At 39.2% G+C, this 18,747-nt stretch overlaps 2 protein-coding genes across 6 annotated transcripts in view; one reads left to right on the forward strand and one right to left on the reverse strand.

Annotated features, from left to right (window-relative positions):
* MAP3K13 (mitogen-activated protein kinase kinase kinase 13) overlaps window positions 1-17,472 on the forward strand; it is a 430,364-nt gene extending 412,892 nt beyond the window's left edge. The window contains exon 5 of the transcript XR_003138700.3: window positions 17,437-17,472. The gene's annotated coding sequence lies outside the window, so the exon portion shown is untranslated. The remainder of the gene's footprint in view (window positions 1-17,436) is intronic.
* Window positions 1-18,747, reverse strand: part of IGF2BP2 (insulin like growth factor 2 mRNA binding protein 2) — a 155,061-nt gene that overhangs the window by 122,280 nt on the left and 14,034 nt on the right. The window lies entirely within an intron of this gene.

Raw genomic sequence — 18,747 nt, forward strand, 5'->3', positions numbered from 1 at the left:
TCCTTAACAAACTTAACTATTTAACTAGACATTTGCTCTAATCATCCCAGCCCGTCTTCACCCCCCCCAAAAAAAAAATTTAATACTAGAGATAATATTGTATATCTGTGTATCTGGGGCTCTTTGGAAGGCTGCAAACCATTATAATAGCTAAGATTTTTATCCTCCAAGAACCAATTTCATTCCCGTAAGGCAACACAGCCCCACTGTGAATTCATGGTCTAGAGTAGATATTGATATAACCCCCATAAGATACACAAAGAGTACATATGCATACGTGTACAAGTACACACACACACACACGTTTAATCAGATTCTTTAAGGATCCCATGATAAAATATATATATACATCATATCTAGAACAGGGGTCAGCTTCTGTTCTGTAAAGGACCAGACAGTAAATAGTTTAGGTTTTGTGGGATACATATTCTGTGGCATATTCTTATTTTGTTTTTGTTTTGTTTTTACAACCCTTTAGAAATATAAAAATCTTTTTTAGTTCAAGGACCCTACCGAAACAGGCTGCTGGCCAAACTTGGCCTGTGGGCTAGAGTTTGCTGACTCCTGATCTAGAAGGATAACAGCTAGCATTTCTTTAGATCTTACCATTTATAAAAAAGTAACTATTTGTAGAATGGTGGTTGCCAGGGGCTGGGTGGAGAGGAGAATGAAGAGTTAGTGTTTAATGGGTATAGAGTTTCAGTTTTGCAAGATCAAAGAATTCTGGAGATGGATGGTGGTAATGATTGCACAATAATATGAATGTACTTAATACCACTGAACTGTACAGTTAAAAATGGTTAAAACTGTAAACTTTATATTATGTGTATTTTACCACAATAAAAGAGTTATTAAAAACTGCTTGACTTTCACTTAATACCAAAAAAGCTATAAAAATAGAATCTTCATTTTACAGCTGAAGAATGTGAGGCTAGGAGAGCTTTAGCAACTTGCCAGAGTTACCAAGTCAACAAGCGGAGCACTCAGATTTGAGTCCTAGTTTGTTGTTTCAAAGACTGAGCTCTTAGTCATTCTCACCTCCAAGAACTCTTTTATTTATTTTCTCCAACAGATGGCATATTTCAAAAGATTTTATCCGCTAAACAAATATCATTCACTAATAATTGGTTTTGCTTCTTAAACAATTATTCAAAGATACATATTGGCAATCAGAGCTTCAGCTCTGTTCATGTGTCAGCCCATTCTTCAAAGACAAGCTCTAAACTGGTATGGTTTCAGTCAAAAATCAAAGAAATGTGGCATCCTTAGTTAGCCTGTCAAGATTTTTCTTTAGGTAAATGTAAGGTCCTTCTTTATGTTTCATGTCATGTCACTATCCTCCGTTCTCAGAACAGGTGTAATATTTGTAAGTGCTCACCCACTCTTATCTCCAGGTCCTTTGTGTTTTGGAGACTCCATAATATATGTGAAACTTTAAAAAAGCAGAGGTAACCTTAGATCTCTTTCACCACTTGAGTTTTATAATTCTATGTCTCAATATACCTAACTCCAGCAGTATTCATTTAGTCAATCGACCCCCATTTTCAAGAAAACACTACAGCACAGGGCGCCAGTCTGTGCTCTTGTGAAAACAGTAAAATCAAAGAGGAACCTACAGGTTAGTTGGGTGCAAAGTCCATAACCTGACAAAAACAACAAAAAGAAAAGATTTCAAACAATTTTCAATGAATTCAGAAAAAAATCTTTACTAGTTGTTTGACCTGGGCCCCATATAAACTAAAAAAGAAAGAGCTCTGGCTGTTGGTGACAAACCCCTCAGGGCAATGTCTGTGTCACCTCCCTGGGCACAGGACACAAGCAAAGCCTATCATGCACCTTATCCCTGGGGCTGTACAAACTGTCACAGGCACATGACCTAGGCCAGGCGAATCAGAATTCTTCCCTGGGATTTTTCAAACTTAAACTGGAGGGAACTTAAACTGTTTTCTCCCAGATCACAGGCTTTAAAGACATCTGCATGTTGGCACTTAATGTGATACTACCTTCCATGTAAAGAAAGCCCATCTGAGGTAGGAAAAAAAGAAGCTGACACTAACAGCTAGAGACAAAAGGTGGTGAGAAAGAGGGAAGAAGCCAGAGATACACAGCTGTGTTGAAGTCGCTTGTTCTAAATGTCCTTAAAACCCACTTCAAGGATGCCTGCGTGGCTCAGTGGTTGAGCGGCTGCCTTTGGCTCAGGTCGTGATCTCGGGGTCCTGGGATCAAGGTCTGCATTGGGCTCCCCACAGGGAGTCGAGTCTGCTTCTCCCTCTGCTTGTCTCTGCCTCTCTCTGTGTCTCTCACAAATAAATAAAAACTTTATTAAAAAAAAAAAAAGAAAAGAAAACAAAAACCACTTCATCCCAGTTCATTCGACAGGGTGGTTAAGAAAAAAAAAAAAATCCCCCCTTTTGCTCAAGCTATCTATCAAATATCTAGCAAGTTTCTGTTACTTGCAACCACGATTCTTAATACACGGGCTGAAGAAGCTGACTGACCTGGGGATAAGGTGCGTCATCCCAAGGAAAGTAGGGTAAAGGTCCTCAGCTCACCCTGGATAGTTCCTCATCCTTCTTCCATCTCAAGTTTTTATCTGAGAAACTAGGTTAAACCTCTTTGCTGCCAGGTGTGCTTGAATCCCTTACACAGGAAGATCTGACATGAGGTGCTATTTACCCATATCTGTTCTTAGAAGCTCTCCCAAAATCCACAAACAGAATTATGCTTATCTTGAAAGCCCCTCTACATTTTATAGAGCATTCACAGAAACAAGTGTGAAGAAGTGACTGGGCTTCCGGCTGTACATAATAAAGAGCTTTATGGAAACTGTTAAGAATGTAATCTCCTTAAAAAAAAAAAAAAAAAAAAAAAAGAAAAGAATGTAATCTCCTCAAATAGCTCATATAAATTAAAATAATCTATGGAAAGAAATATTGCATCACAGAAAGGATATCAAGATAAAATTTCACTTCTTCCAACCCGGTCACCAGCCTAATCACCCTTTATCCTGTCCTGCTGGCTTTGTACTATGATTTTCTTAACTTTATTTTTCATGATTTTCTGTTTTTACTCATAGGAAATTGATGAAGCTATTCACCATTAAATCTACTCAGTTTTACCTAAGACTGGGGAACTATTAAAAAAAAAAAAATATATATATATATATATACACACATATGCAACTGAATTAGTCACCAGGCACAAGGAAAACTGATAGCTTGCCTTAATAGAAAACTCAGAAAATCAATAATTTGCTAGCAGAATATTGGGAAAAGTTTCCCTTTTAGTATCTCAGGTTACTAACTTTAGGACTTTATTTAAAAAAAAAGTAAGGGCAGCCCAGGTGGCTCAGCAGTTTAGCAACGCCTTCAGCCCAGGGCCTGATCCTGGGGACCCAGGATCGAGTCCCACGTCAGGCTCCCTGCATGGAGCCTCCTTCTCCCTTGGCCTGTGTCTCTGCCTCTCTTTCTCTCTCTGTCCCTCATGAATAAATAAATAAAATATTTAAAAAGAAAGTAAATGAGAATTACTCTGATCAAACACTGTAAAAACAAAATGCCGATATCTTATCTTTCATCAAGTTTATTTTTAAAGACAATACTGAATAACTGAAAAAGTCACTTTTTCATCGCTAATATTTAAGAAAAGAGATTTTGCCATCAGACACATAGGCTAATTCAAAGCTAGCCCATGTTTTTCTAAAATAGCAGTCTACTATTTCTAGGAATAGTCCCACCGGTCTGATCCAGTGAGGCCTTCCTGATGATGGTACTTTTTTCCCCACCAGACTATAAGCTCCAAGAGAGCAGGCAATGAAACGGTACTGGTTCATTGCTATGCTTTTAGAGCCTGGTACTGCCTGGCACATAGTAGCTGGTCAATAAATATTTGATGAGTAAGTAAATAAAGTAAGTAAAGTAAATAAAGGTCAATGAATAAATCCAACTGCATGTCCTACTTCCCGTGCTGATGAGTTCTACATAAGAAAGTTCTTGAGAACAGATGAGGATGAGAATAGAGAATGTAAATGTTTTTCTTCCTTAAATTCAACCTAATTAAGCAAGAGCTGGGTAGGATGTCCTCTGTGCCGGGCACCAGACTAGTAGTTGCAGACACACAGATAAAGATGACAGAGCCTCTACTCCAAGATGCACCTCAGAATGAGCTGACATCAGCTGGAGGTCCGGCTTTCACAGGACTTAGCAGTCACCAGGAGGTTCATCCTAGGTAGGACTGTAAAAGTGGGAAGAAGGGAGAGAAGATCATGGAACACTTAATAGAATGGTGATTTTTAAATGCACCCAGGTATCTTAATAGCCATTAAGACCTTATGGTATCATAAAACCAATTATTCCCAAAATATCACTTCTACAGAGAAATACATTTTTAAAAAATTCTAACAGGGATGCTATATAGTTCCAGGAACACCTCCCTCCACCCCCCATTCATAATTTCTCTTCTCTCCTCCTTCTGGAGAATTTGCTCACATAGAAGTAGAGCAAAGGAAAGAAATAAAGGGCACCTCTGACAATGGGGTCTCTTAGGGTGGGAAAATAGGAGAAGGAAAGATGGGGCTGGGTGTCATACTCCCATATATGACATGGATCATTTGAGTATTTGAAGACAACAGTGGTTACACCTTTAATTTTGAACCTCATTATAAACTCAGATGCACCTTTTCATATAGAAATCCACATTTTGGAATGGTAAAGATATTACTATTACTGCTATCAGCTTAAATGCATGATCATAGACAAATCACTCATCAAATTATAGCAAATCCTGTTAAAAAGCAGATCATTACTTTATTGGTTTCAAACACCATCAAATTATGACCCCTCCAAAGACAGCAGATACACAAATTAAAAGTCTTATTTTGGAATGGAGTAATGGAGTATCTGCCCCTTCCCCCCAATACTAAAAGTTTAAAAAATGCATATATATTCATTTAACACAGATGTTATCAAAGACATAAACAGTGACTATACACTGCAAGCTCCTTCATCTATTCATCAAATTCATCTGTGGAACATAAACTATGTGTCAGATGCTACAGTAGCCTAGGAAAAATATTGGAGGGAGGGGAGAAGGGACGCACAAAGTGGACACACCCTGAACTAATATCAAGTAGCATTCTTTCTATTTCTCATCTTGACTTGTTAGAGTCTAAATGAATGACTAATGAGTGGAATAGGAAGGGAAGATCAATTCCAAGTACTATCCTATAATAAATTACAGACTTAGGAGAGAAGTTAAAAATAGATGGAGTAAGAGCCACTATTACTTAGAAATACACAGGTGCAAACAAAATGAGGAGAGTATCTGGTCACACCATACGCATTCCTAAAGGACACCATAAATAGACCTACGAAGAACTAGCATCATCAGACTCCTAGGATAGCTCTGAACCACCTGAGACCCTCTCCTATGTAGCCTACAGAGCTTCCTCCTCTATCTCAGCTGAAATATTCTATTATCCTAAGATACAAGGGCGTGGAAGAACTGTTTCACTTTTTGGTCCCAGCTATCACAAACATGGCTCACTAGTCACAAATTGCTCAGATCTCAGCCTTACGGGGAGAACAATTACAAACAGAACTAGCTAGTGATTCTTACTGTCTACTTGAATTGGAGCTAATCTTTCAGTTCTACATTACCAAGTAGCACAGATATATGTCTTCCTATATTATGAAGTATGGCATAGCAGAAAGACTATACAGGCTTTGCAGTCAGACAGATCTAAGTTCAAATCTAAGTTGTCACCTTTCTTGCTGGTGGCCTTGAGAGAGCAGCCGTCTCCCTGAACCTCTCAATCTTCTCTTCTGAGGAATAAAGTTGCCACCATGCCTCACAGGGTTATTGAGAGATGGTAGATAATCCATACAAGCAACCAGCCCAGTCAATGGCCTCTATTTTTCATGCCAGGCTGTCTGTACCTCCTCTCAAACAACATATCCACATGCTGCCCACACATGGCACTCACAGTATGCTAAAGGTAAGCCTCAGCCTGTCAATCAGCCTCTATGTGCTTAATAAAAGCAAAGCTCTGCTAATACAAGCCTACACGAAACCCTAAGGAGGAGGATTAACTTCCTCATACAAAACTATTTACTCCAAAGCCAAAAGAAAACTTACATGTCTGATACACTTGCCCAGGTAAGAGAGAACCTTTTCCACAGTTCAGTGAAAATAAAGACAATTTGGGAGAAACAGCCCCCATCCTTGAAGGCAGACACTGATTTCTGATGTCAGGATCGCTGTCAAAAGCACTGAGAGACAGCCCGTCTCTGGCCCTGGTGTCAAAGCAGGTACAGGGCACTAAAATACAGCTCTGGAATCTGACCACTCTGAAGTTCTGCCCCTGCCTCTAGAGCAATGAGGCAAGATAGATTAAAATGATTACTATATTTTCAAACGTGCCTGAGTCAAAAGTTGGTCGGAACAAGTTCTAGAGAACTGGGCTGCCCTCATATCACAAATATGCCTGGCTCCTTATCTTCACTACGCAGCTGTTCCTAAATAAGTACTTCTTTGCAGAGAACTTGTGGACTCCCAGAATTCAGAGCAGGCAGGAAGGCTGGACATGAACCAGCCTACATCCTCATTTTACTGATGACAAAACTAATGGCCAGATGGGTAGGGCACAGAGCTGGTTAATGGCAGAACCAGAATTAGAGCCCAGGCCAGCATTCCTTCCACCAGACTTTACCATCTCATTCAGCCAGTTTCTTTCCTTCAGGTTTTTTTTTTTTTAAAGCCTTTCAAAGTCTTGACTTTATTTGGAACATCACCTCTTTTTTTCCCAAACATTTTTTGTGACCAAATTACATATAACATAAAAGTTACCATTTAAACCATTTTTAAAAGTTTTTATTTTTAAGTAATCTCTGCACCCCATGTGGGGCTCAAACTTATGACCCTAAGATCAAGGGTCACATGCTCTTTCGACTGAGCTAGCCAGGAGCCCTAAAAACCATTTTTAAGTATATAGTTCCGCAGTGTTAAATACAGTTGCACTACTGGGCATCCACCACCACCCTCCATCTCCAGGACTTTTTCATTTTCTTCACTGAAACTCTGTAGCTATTAAATACTAACTCCTCATTCTCCTCTTCCCCTCACAGCCCCCAGCAACTACCATTCTACTTTCTGTCTCCATGAATGAGTACTCAAGGTACCTCACAATAAGTGGAATCCTACAGTATTTGAGTTTTTGTGTCTGGTTTATTTTACTTAACATAATGTCCCCCAAGGTTCAACTATGTTAGAGCCTATGTCAAAATTTCCTTCCTCTTTAAGGTTGAAAAAAATGTTCCACAGCATGTATATACCACATCTGTCAATGGACATTTACGCTGCTCTCACATTTTGGCTATTGTGATTAATGCTGCTATTAAGATAGATATACAAATATCTGTTCAAGTTCTTGCTTTTATTTTGGGTACATACTCAGAAATGGAATTGCTGGATCATATGGTATACCAGTGCTATTTTGAAATGCGTCTCAAAGGAAACAGAAGAAACTAAATCATCTTGGTTGGTGAATTCAGAAAGAAAGAAAGAAAAGAAAGAAAAGAAAGAAAGAAAAATACTGAATGTTTTGTTCCTGAACTTAGCTTAACTTAAAAACAAATTCTGTGAGAACTCTTTTAGAGGCTGTGTTAGATAGAAGAAAAAGCATGGCAATGATAGTGAGGAGGATGACTTTGTATTAATGTCCAATGTAACATTTTTTACTCCTCTGAGGAGAGACAGCAGGAGGAGACAATCCCTGAGATCTATAGATTCTGTGCGCTCTAGGAATCTATGGAAAAACTTAAAGAATTACTATGTTCCTTCATCATTTTTACTCTCCCTTATTTCTGTTTGAATAACCAAATATATTAACGCTTAAAGAACTGTTTCTAGTTAACGAACTTAGTATATTCTCGAAAATAAATTTCAAGGGCAAGGAGAACTCCTGAGCTAGAAAGTAAATCAGAGAGACTCATAAAATCACTGAGACTAATTTAAGATAATAGGCAATCATCTTCCCTAGTCGCACATTTATTTGATAATTGCCTTAGAATTTTCTAAAGTGTAGTATCCTTAATTTAAGCCACTGTGAATTTGTGATTATTTTATAGTAGTTGATATAGTAGTTGGTATCAATGCACACCACTGAGCTCCGTATCAAGAGGGCATACCTGCCAGGAAAAGTTTGATACAATAGTTTGGTCCAAACAACACTTCAGTTACTGAGCAAACATTCAGTCACCAAGAACCTTGACAACGCATTCAGAATCAAAATGCAGACCCGGCTACAAGTAAGACAATAACACACTCCAAACCCCAGCCATTCTTGGGTCTTTCCTAAAGACCCAGGCTCTGGACATTATTGTTGTCATTCTCAGGAAGGATTTGCACCCTGTTTTCCCCAGCTTCCCAGAACTCTATCTGCTTGAGTACACATGATGAAGCAGGCTTTCTACTTCAGGCTCAACAAGGGCGAGATACAGAGATAGAATGCCTCATGTTTGTTTCCCCAATCAATATTTCAACTTCTTAAAGTAACTTTTAGGGAAAGCTTCCCTTGCTGGGTACAATGATCTATATTAACCTATTAAATCCTTATAATTCTGGGAGTAGGGTGTGTTGGTATTTACATTACAAGAAAGGAGAGGGAAGTTCAGTGTCCTATCAAGAGCCACACAGGTAGTAAGAAACAGCCAAATTAAACTGGCTCCATGTCCAGTGCTCCTTCCACCACACCTAGGCCCATACTCTCACAAGTCTATGCCAAACTGGGTCACTCCAAAGAGAATACCTGAAGTTCCTTCCTCAAAAACCAGGCCCTAGTGATTAAACAATTCATGGCTTTTCAGTCAAGTGTGAACTGATCACATCATTTATCCTCTTACCTTTATTTCTGATAGGCAGAACTTTGAAGGAACTAAGGCCCAGAGAACTCTCAGATGGGTCCTTTCATTAAGTAGAACTTAATGTGTGGATAGAAACACCCACACTACCACCACCTCCAACAGCAGCAATGATTAGGTCCCTGTACTTTTACCCACCTCCACGCTTACTACTACTCCTGGTGTACTGGGAGAAAAGGCATCCATTCAAGGTTTCCTTGGACATTTTTAGAGACCTACACTATGTGAATCTTGCCTCTCCAAATTCTAAGAGTGCATATAGTGTTAATGAATATTTATTACACAACAGATGCAGGAAACTGTTTCCTACGACCACATGCATTTTTTTCTATGGTACTGAGACATCTGGGGTGATCCTAGGTTGCACACCACATTTATGATCATTTTATTGGACTTGGAGCATAACTTTATGATTTTAAATGATCACAGAGGTCTATAATTATTGTATCGTTGATTTTATGACATGTTATTGGTCCCATCTATGACTTATTCGATGCCAAGGCCATGATCAGGAAGTTAACACCCAAATATGACATTGTTCCTGTGGGAAAATACCACTGGCTTTAAAACACCTGCTTCTTTATTAGTGTAATGCCATGAAAAGTGGAGACTTCCTGCTCAGTGAAACCCTGATTTAGCAAAACACAACTGTAAATTTTTCTTTAGGAGAAAACATTAGTTTGGATTTATTTTTTTACATCTACACCCAACATGGGGCTTGAACTCACATCTTCAAGATCAAGAGTCGCATGCTCTTCCAACTGCGCCAGCCAGGTGCCCTGGACTGACTGATTGATTGATTGATTGATTGATTTTTTAAGAGAGCTGCAGAGATAATGTGGAGTAACTCCACTCCCTACATCACTGGTTCTCTGGCTGTACAGCAGTACCACCTGGGGGCACTTACAAAATAGCTATGCTAGGCCTACCCCAGACAAAATGAATCAGAATTCCTGGGAGTGAGCTCAGGGACTGCAGTTTATAAAGCTCCACAAGGGTTACAATATGAATCCAGGGTTCAGAACAACTGACCTATACCAGTGGCTCTTAAACTTAGGGTACTAGAATCACCTAAAGGTCTTGTTAAAACACAGACTGTTGGACCCACTTGGGATTTTCTGATCCAGGAGGCCTGGGCTATGTTGGAAAAATCTGCAATTCTCACAAGTTCCCAGGTGACGCTGATGGTCAAAAGGCCACACTGAGAGTCACTTCCTTATACTTTCTCTAGTTGAATAATATTAATAGTTATTCTAAGTTAATTTTATCATGAAAATATTAGACCTCTGCTCAATACAGTAAGATCTAAGATTTTAGAAAGGTTTTCAACAGTGCAGGCCAAAGAAAGGATTTTCTGCTTGACCATCAATTACTTAGTTTATCAGAATGTACCATTCCCTGAGAATGTTACTAGAATTAAACTGGTATAAAATCAGACACAATTCACTCCAACCATTAGCAAGCACCACCCATGTGATAGCTGAGCACACATCATGAGTAAGTCATTATTTCCTTCCTAGAGCAGTGAACAGACTACCAGACCAGCCTGCTGTGCACACAAATAACTATGCAGTCAGACGGTGACAGCTAAGGGAATAGTGAAAACCTGAGTAGGAACATTTCAGAAGGAGCTGGGTGGAGCTTTACACAGGAGGGGACCTTACAGCTAGATCTTCAAGGGGATCACACAGCTGCCAGTTTTCCAGTACCCATAACAAATTTTACAATACCAGTGCCGTCTACTTTCTGCCCCATGAAGGTGCATCTGGACCTTGTCCCCAGGCATTAGAGGTGTGATCAGGAACTACAGGCTAATTTTACTTCCAGGCTGAAGGCAGATTCTGTGGTTTTATCTACCTTTGTACTTCTTACAACAATTAGCCCAATGCCTCACACTTAAGTGTGGCTGAACCTGGGAGTAAGGAATGGAAAAATGTAATGTGGGGGGCACCTGGGTGGCTTGGTTGCTTAAGCGTCCAACTCGTGATTTTGGCTCAGGTCATGATCTCATGGGTCATGGGATCAAGCCCCGAGTCAGGCTCCACTCAGCAGGGAGTCTGCCTGAGATTCTCTCTCTGGGTGCCTGGGTAGCAAAGTCAGTTAAACGTCTGCCTTTGGCTCAGGTCATGATCCCAGGGTTCTGGGATGGAGCCCTACATCAGGCTCCCTGTTCGTGGGGAGTCTGCTTCTCCCTCTGCCCATCCCCCTTGCTCATGATCTATCTCTCTCTCTCATTCTCTCTCTCAAATAAATAAACTCTTAAAAAGATTCCCTCCTGCCCCTCCCCCCACTTGGATGCACACACACTCTCTCACGTGTTCTTCTCTGAAATAAATAAGTAAATCTTTAAAAAAAAAATGTAATGTGGCAGGTAAACCTAATGCACCCCAGGCGTGCATTCAGGTGCAGGGGAGGGAGTCTGATTCAATTTCAGGTTGAAATCTTGCTCTCTTCCAAGCTTAACACACCACAGACATTTGAAAAGTATTCCTGACTAACCAGAAATATGGTAACACATTAAGCTGGTATGAGGATAGTAAGGGCAAAAAACAGCAGTTTCCTCATGGTTTGCATCTGTGAATTTGGAAATAAGAGAAGACTTCTTACAGCCCAGCTCATTAATGCAGAGACCGAGGGCTGGCTTCCTCTGTGTCCTACGTTCTGTGCCCCTGCACTCTGGCTAAACACATAGTAGGTGCTCAAGTAATGCTCTTCCAAACTAAAATAACTTGAATTCCTAACTGAATCTCAAAAACATTTTTTACATTACTGGGACATTATCTGACATTCACCTGAGGTATTGAGAGTGGGCAGACTGTGAATTTCAAAACCCAAATGTAACTTCACCAACCTGGCATAGAATCCCTTTTACCCACCAGCCAGACTGAGGCACTAGCAACAAAGCTTAGGTCTCTAAAGACCCCTGACAGAGAAAATATCCAGAAGTAAAAGCTTTCCTCAAGATGAAAACACCCACAAACACTTTTTGTTGCTAGAGAACTGAAATAAATGAGAAGTTAAATGCTGGAAGTACCCTTTGGAGTGCTGATGTAATAGGGGTTATTAGCAGACTGCAGGTTCTATGTCTCCCACTAGAACACAGCTCCCAAGCAGCCTCTTCTACTTAACAGCTGGATTTTGAAGGTTATCATCCCATCTCTGAAAAATGTAGTTTGCTAGGCTCAATCTTAGAAGTTACCCACAATATTTCCTTCAAAATGAAAATGTATTTAAATTTCACCTTTAAAGGGTAGTACAGAATCGAATGTCAAATGATTAGATTTAACCGCCTCCAGTGCTCGCTTTGGCAGCACATATACCAAAAGTAGCTCCCAAATTAAAGTATTATTGGGTTATTAGATTCTTCTTGGTGAATATTTCCCAAATAAAAGTACAGAAAAAGAGGTATTTCCATTTTATTAAGCTAGAATTATTCTGATCAAAATTGCCTTCATTTGTCAATTCAATAATAATGGATTCCCATGATTTATATTGAACTCTCTTTTGAATGGATGACTTTTTAACTACTTCCTGTCATGTAAAAATTATAAAGGTATCATCCTAAATTCTTTTAGAATAGGATGATACTCAAACATTAAATTATTTGTATCTTAAGGGCACTGGAAACCTACAAAGAACTGAGATTATATTATAGTCCACTGAATAGTGAAATGTCATTAATTCTAATTGTAATAGCATAGAACTGGAATTTACTCCACCTTTTCTTTAAAAAGAGGGGAAGGGTGGCTTATTCAACCAAAGAATCAATAAAAACAAGATCATAAGAGGGAAATTTAAACCACTCAAGAGAATAAGCTATTTAAACACATTTCAGAAGTATTTACATATAACTGATATGTGAATATAAATAATTTTTTTCTATTCAAAAAAAGGGTCTGGTAGGACTGCTCTTTAGCAACATTTTGTCTACTCAGGTTGCAATACTTAATTGAAAGTAACATACATTTTTTAAAAATCTGCCCATTCAGACATTTGATGAATTATCATTGATCTTCCCATAACCTGCATCAATAAAGCCTCAATGTATTTAATTCTAACCATAACCTCAGGTCAAGAATTGAACAGCGGCAACCAGATTCAGAGAAATTGATGCCGCTTGTGTTTTCAGAGAGGATCTGATGTATTTGATGATGAAAAACACCCAACCACGTTCACTGTACATTATGCGGTCCCTAGGCTGTTAGACACACAAGACAGAATGTCTGAGGTTCAAACATCAATTGCACTAGCCCAGAAGCACTTCTGAAAAACCAGGAAACATGTAAGTTTCCATAGCACATATAACCTTACGTGAGACACTCAGAGGAGCCGTGTCCTAGCCAGAACTCTGTGGACAGCTCCTGTGTTGGGGTGTTTTGTAGGTAAAGACACCCGTGTGGCTCTGGGAGGAGGCCTGGGAAACGTGCTCTGTAAGGTCATCAAGCAAAAAATGTTCTCTTCTATCCCAAATGCTGCTTTTCTAGACTTGAAAAACAAATCAACTGAAGGGACAACTTGAGAAATAACAGATCATGTGAGGTCCGAGTAAGTCACCTGCAGCAGTTCAGCTTATTAGATGGTTTCTATTTTTTCCTTCCTGCCTCTCCCCCAGGTTGGGATTATAACAAGATAAGTCACCAGGAAGAATGAGAAAAAGTACATTTCTTTGGATAAGTATCTACAGGTAGTCAAAATATTACAAAACAACAATAAAAACCAGGTAGAGTTATATATCACATTGGTCCTCTGAGCTCCCAGAATTGTTCATGCTCATCTGTAACCTCCTAATACTTGAAGATGACAAAAATCTGAAATAAATCTTAAACTTGGTCTTTCCACTGAAAGCAGCAAAGGAGTTTTAAAATCTCTGAAGGAAAAAATAAATTTTAATGTCATCATTTGATTGTTTTGTGAAAAAATACATCAAAATTTTAAATTATGGAGAGTTTGAGAACCCACTCAAGGACAACCCTCTCCCAAAAAGGATAACTCAGTACATACTCTGTTTGACTAAAATACACAGAGTGTAAAAATATTCAGTTTTTACCTTCTAGGGGTTTCTCTTAAACAATATAAAAAGTATCCATCTTTCTTAGAGAGCAGTCATTCCTAAAGGACCCTAACACTCTAAAAGCCTCAGCCTATACACTTTCATAAGGAAAGAACCAAAATAACTCTTCATTCCACACTATCATGTCAATCAGGAACTTTGAGAGAAAAAGGTTAAATGGGTTATAGGAATATGTAATGTTGGGACCCCTGGATGGCGCAGCGGTTTGGCGCCTGCCTTTGGCCCAGGGCGCAATCCTGGAGACCCGGGATCGAGTCCCACGTCAGGCTCCCGGTGCATGGAGCCTGCTTCTCCCTCTGCCTGTGTCTCTGCCTCTCTCTCTCTCTATGTGACTATCATAAATAAATAAAAAATTAAAAAAAAAAAAAGGAATATGTAATGCAAGTAAAGCAAGCACTGAGATTCAATAAAAATTTAAAGACATGACTATTAAAATACTGTATTTAAGTGACGTCAAAGTCAGGACATTCTATATGCAAAGTTGATACGTTTGCATGAATTTGGCAAAACACTCATACAGAATGAATCCTTCAGCATGGATGTGTATACGACTAACACCAAAAACACTATCAAATTTTCTCAAGAAATAAATGTACAATAAAGGTAGATACCAAAGATCTGAAGGCCTGATGTTTTGCATTTTTAGTGGGGGAGAGAACTGGCCTCGTCTGATGTCAAAGTGACCACTGCATTTTGTCCCAGAAAGATTTACTCAGATTTGGTATAGTAAATAGCATATTTCTTAGAAAACCAATGATTTTAAAGAAGGGTAAATCTATTTTCCTCTTGTAGACCATGGCTAACCACAGTATGGCACAATTTTGGAGAAATCAGACCTCACCCAGTTACAAAAATAGCAAAAAGGACTTCTACTGCTGGCAGAAAAGTGACTAACATCTTTATTGATACTATAAGAACAGTGTTTTAAACTTTTCAATTAAGCATTTAAAAGATCAGCTCTTTCAGATAAGGCTGGAAGGGAAAAATTAAATTGTGTTCTATAAAAGAGAAAGTAACTACAATCATTCTTTGGAGGAAAGAAGAGAGAGGAAAGTGGGGGGAGGAGACACTTCGGGTTGAATGCTGAATATGTGGTCCTGTCTAAGCAGTTTGAACAGTCTAGGCCTGAGTTCCTCAATCTCTGAAATAAGGAGAATAGTGCCCTCCTCACCCTAGAATGGGTTCTGAAAAATTAAACAAAGATTATAAAAGGATTTAGTAATCCATAATTGTTATTACTGGTGTTTTATAAGGAATTTGTTTTACTCCAAAAGAGGCTAAGTATAAATATTAATAGAAGGGGATTATTCTCCTTAGTATAACCCCCAAATCAAGTCTCTCTTCGATTTGTTGACTTTTCCTGACTTAGTTAAATCCTAAATGTTCCCCAAAAACCCCCACCTGTGGGTATTCACTTCTTGAGTGACCCTTTCCCAGTGAATGCAGGCTAGACAAAGGTCTCATGTTGACACACAAAATAAGGCAGAAGTGATGATGTGCAATTCACTGACTAGGTGGTACATGGCACTGTGGCGTCATGCTCTCTTGGATTACTCACTTGGGAACCTGCGCCACGCTGTGAGATCTATGGAGAGGTCCATGTCGGGAAGGGCTGAAAACTCTAGCCAACAGCCACAGAGAAACTGAGGCCTTTCAACCACCATGAGTGAGCTAGACAGCAAATCTTCTGGACTGCAACCTCATGAAAGATGCTGAGCTAGAACAACCCAGCTAAACCATATTCCTGACCCTCAGAAAATGTGAGAGAAAATAAATGTTCACTGCTTTAAATTGCTAAGTTTTGGGGCAAATTGTTTTATTTTTTTAAGTAGGCTCCATGCCCAGTGTGGACCCCAACGCAGGGCCTGAACTCACAACACTCAGATCAAGATCTGAGCAGAGATCAAGAGTCAGACACTTAGCCGACTGAGTCAGCAAGGCACCCCAGTTTTGGAGTAATTTGCATGCAGCAATAGATTACTAATACAGAGGATTTGACAACGTCTTGTTTGGCAATTAACATTTATTTTAAAATCAGTCATTTCCTTGGGTATGAATTATCTCATCCATTGGTAAATTCTGTCATTTTTGCATTTGTCTATTTTTTCACAGCAATTTCAGATGCTGTCTGCTTAAACTGATCATCTTTTATTTACTACATAAAAACACACCTTAACTTGTTTCTTGTATCTACCTATCTCCCAATAAGAGGATAGCTGCTTTTGGGGGGATATGTATAAATATACATATAAATATATATTTATACTGACACGCACACATATACACACATGTTTTTCTTCCATGATTCCTGACAGACTCTTAATGTAACTTGAGTTGGAGAAAGAAATATCTATACAGAAATTCACATTTTCGAATAATAACACTGAATCTGATAACACTACGATTAACCCATCCTTCTTAAAAAAAAAAAAAAAAAAGACTGATTTGCAAAACCTATTCTGCTTCCACCAAATCTAAAGTTTTGCTTCCTAATACTCATTTGGAAGCCCTGTGCAACTGCTCTTTGCAGCTCACCTCATGTTTTAAAGGGCCTTTGTACCTAAAATGTCCGTGAAGGTTTCATTCTACTCATGCCAAAGATTCAGTACAAAGACTGAAAACCCATTCACAAAAGAGTAAAATCCTTGAACTGCTATTTCTACCCACCCTCAGTTTGGAAATAAAGAAGAAGAAAACAGATAAAAACAAATTATTAAGGATACTTTATTATGGCTTTAATTTTAAAAATTGAAAAATTTTAATGAGCAGCTAATCTCACTTTTCAAGGCATTCAATGTGAAGCAGTGGTAACAAGACAAGAACAAGATCTTGTGGAACTTCAAAATTATAAAGTTCAAAAGATCAGTCCAAAAAATAGAGCTAGCTATTTTTATGGAACTGATGACCATGAGATGTTTCAAAAATGTGGGAAACCAAATGAAATCCTGAATTCCCAGACTCCTATATGTCACTCATTATGTCTTACCATAGATACCTAATTTACGTTCTCCAAGACATGCACTTTACCTCACCATCACCATCCTAATGAGTTATTTTACATAAGTTTTAGAATAAAAAGATATTTTTTCAAATGTAATCCAACCATCCTGCTAGCATCTTTGTTTTTCAGTTTTTTGGGTTTTTTTGGTAAAGGTCCCTTAGGTAACTGACAGTTTTCATTTAGTTTGGCCTTAATGAGTATTTACTGCACCCGGAGCCCAGGAGCAGAATCCATATGGCTTTCAATTTCCTCAACTTAAATACAAGAAAGTGCAACAATAACCAAAACACTTTTCAAAATATTTAAAAGCACTACTTTTCACCACTGATTTTTTCCTGCTGAGTACACGCTATACTTTTTAAAACTACCTGCCTTATGGGATGTTGATTTACGGGCAAAACTCAAGTTCTCATTTTTTTTTTAATTTTTTCATTTATTTATGATAGTCACACAGAGAGAGAGAGAGAGGCAGAGACACAGGCAGAGGGAGAAGCAGGCTCCATGCACCGGGAGCCCGACGTGGGATTCGATCCCGGGTCTCCAGGATCGCGCCCTGGTCCAAAGGCAGGCGCCAAACCGCTGCGCTACCGAGGGATCCCTCAAGTTCTCATTTTAAAAAAATGTTTGCGGGATCCCTGGGTGGCTCAATGGTTTGGTGCCTGCCTTTGGTCCAGGGCGTGATCATAGAGTCCTGGGCTCAAGTCCCACCTTGGGTTCCCTGTGTGAAGCCTGCTTCTCCCTCTGCCTGTGTCTCTGCCTCTCTCTCTCTCTCTATCTCCCTCGGATAAATAAAATCTTTAAAAAAAAAACAAAAAAAGAGAAGGACTTCCCTCTCACTCATAGACCAACCTTAAAGGTAGGAGATGGTAACCATAATGGAGAGAATCTTCAGCAATATTTTATAGAAGCTGCAGATTTTCATGAGGCAGAGATGGCAAACTAGCAACCCACAGGCCAGATTCAACCTACAAGCTATCTTCTTTGACCCTCACAGTGTCTCTACAAGAATTTTTGAATTGTTGCTGATATTTAACATAAGAATTCTGACTTCCAGCTTCTTTTGAAAAATCAGATTTGAGAATAGTGGCCTTACATTTCCACATGGTAACAGGTGGCTAAAGCTGACTTAAGAGCTACCCCTCCTGTACTTCACAGAAGAAACCTCACACCTTGCTACCACTTATATCATCTGCAGGTATTTGAGTGTGGATCCCTGTAAATATATGATGGTTTCTTGTAACAGTCACTACAAAACTTGGATGTATGATATGAAATCAGCAATCGTCAAAGACCAGTCTTCAGGAAGCTGGAGCAATGGAAGCTCAGAGGAGAGTGTCTCTCTCTCTCTCTCTCTCTCTCTCTCTCTCATAATGAAAACCACCCAGGAGGCTCTTTAAATAACACAGAAGGCAAAGTCCAAGGACTTTAAGTACGGCCCCCAAGAGTCCTTGACCACAGGTTAAGAAATCACTGAGAGAATAACATATACTATTTGAAATAATATCCTGTTTTGGAAGAAGACTCATGCGTGCAGGATTGATACTGTGCAAGTGTATATTAGAGGATCATGGTTTATGTCCCTTCTGACTTGTGAGGCATCCACTAACCAGTTCAAAATATTCTGAAGATCACCCCTGTATTTATGGAAACCCATCATATGTGACAGATAAAAGTAGGGATGATAATAAATCTTAAAAAAAAAAAAAAAAAAGGAGCAGCCCCGGTGGCGCAGCGGTTTGGCGCCGCCTGCAGCCCAG

This window comes from Canis lupus, chromosome 34 (assembly GCF_003254725.2).
Source record: "Canis lupus dingo isolate Sandy chromosome 34, ASM325472v2, whole genome shotgun sequence".
Classification (NCBI taxonomy): domain Eukaryota; kingdom Metazoa; phylum Chordata; class Mammalia; order Carnivora; family Canidae; genus Canis; species Canis lupus.